The 1161-nt window shown below is 30.1% G+C and overlaps 1 pseudogene; it reads left to right on the top strand.

The window, feature by feature from the left end:
- Positions 1-1161, top strand: part of LOC132185275 (beta-amyrin 6-beta-monooxygenase-like) — a 6164-nt pseudogene that overhangs the window by 3280 nt on the left and 1723 nt on the right.

Here is a 1161-nt window from a genome sequence, read left to right as displayed (position 1 = left end):
ATTAGTGGACGCTAAAAGTTGGCAAAAAAAAAAAAAAAAAAAATCAAATAAAAGATCAATAGCATCCACTATGAGAGTGGACGCTAATACTTAAGTATTAGGGTTAGTGGACCCTAAAGCTTAGGTAGAAAAATAAATAAAATTGATGCCCAATAGCGTCCACTAAAAGTGGACGCTAAAGACCCATTATTAGTGTCCACTTTCAAAGTGAACGCTAATATTTAAGTATTAGGGTGTACTAAAGTGGACCCTAAAGATTAGGTAAAACAAAAAAAAATAGATGTCCAATAGCGTCCACTAAAATTAGACGCTGAAGACCCATTATTAGCGTCCACTTTCAAAGTGGATGCTAATACTTAAGTATTAGGGTCCACTAAAGTGGACCCAAAAGATTAGGTAGAAAAAAAAAAAAAAAAAAAAAAATCGATGCCTAATAGCGTCCACTAAAAGTGGACGATGAAGACCCATTATTAGCATTCACTTTCAAAGTTGACGCTAATACTTAAGTATTGTGGACCCTAAAGATTAGGTATAAAAATAAATTAAAAAAAATAAAATAAAATAGATGCCCAATAGCTTCCACTAAAAGTGGACGTTGAAGACCCATTATTAGCGTCCACTTTCAAAATGGACGCTAATACTTAAGTATTATGGTCCATTTTAGTGGAGGCTAAAGATGAGGTACAAAAATAAATTAAAAAAAAAAATGGAGTTTGGCTTGCCTTCAGCAAAAATTGCTGGAATTCTCGTGTAAAACTATATAATTAAACAACATATTGTTTGTATAAATTAAGTGGTTTTTGTGTTTGGTTAAAAAACAATGATTAAGCTCCAAAATCAATACATTTTTGTTTATTAATTTAAACTTTCAAAATAATTAATAATTTATTATTATGGTATCAGATAACTTTTCTTAAACAACAATTTGTTTGTAATAGAGGTACTATTTATCTCGACGAAAATGAAACTCAGAGTAGTCTTCGTATATAATAATTTAGTTTGAAATTGGAAAACTGGGGACTTCAAATATTTCCCCATCATTGACAGCATTACAATGTTGATTAATATTGACGTTAACTACCTTTAATTACAAGATTTTTTTTTGTACTTGAGCAAATCTCCTTTATTTTGATCATCTTTTTTTGGTTATTGACTTTTGCG

Source organism: Corylus avellana, chromosome ca6, assembly GCF_901000735.1.
Source record: "Corylus avellana chromosome ca6, CavTom2PMs-1.0".
NCBI classification, from domain to species: Eukaryota; Viridiplantae; Streptophyta; class Magnoliopsida; order Fagales; family Betulaceae; genus Corylus; species Corylus avellana.
Note: the sequence above shows the minus strand (reverse complement) of the source record. Positions and strands in the feature narration are given on the sequence as shown.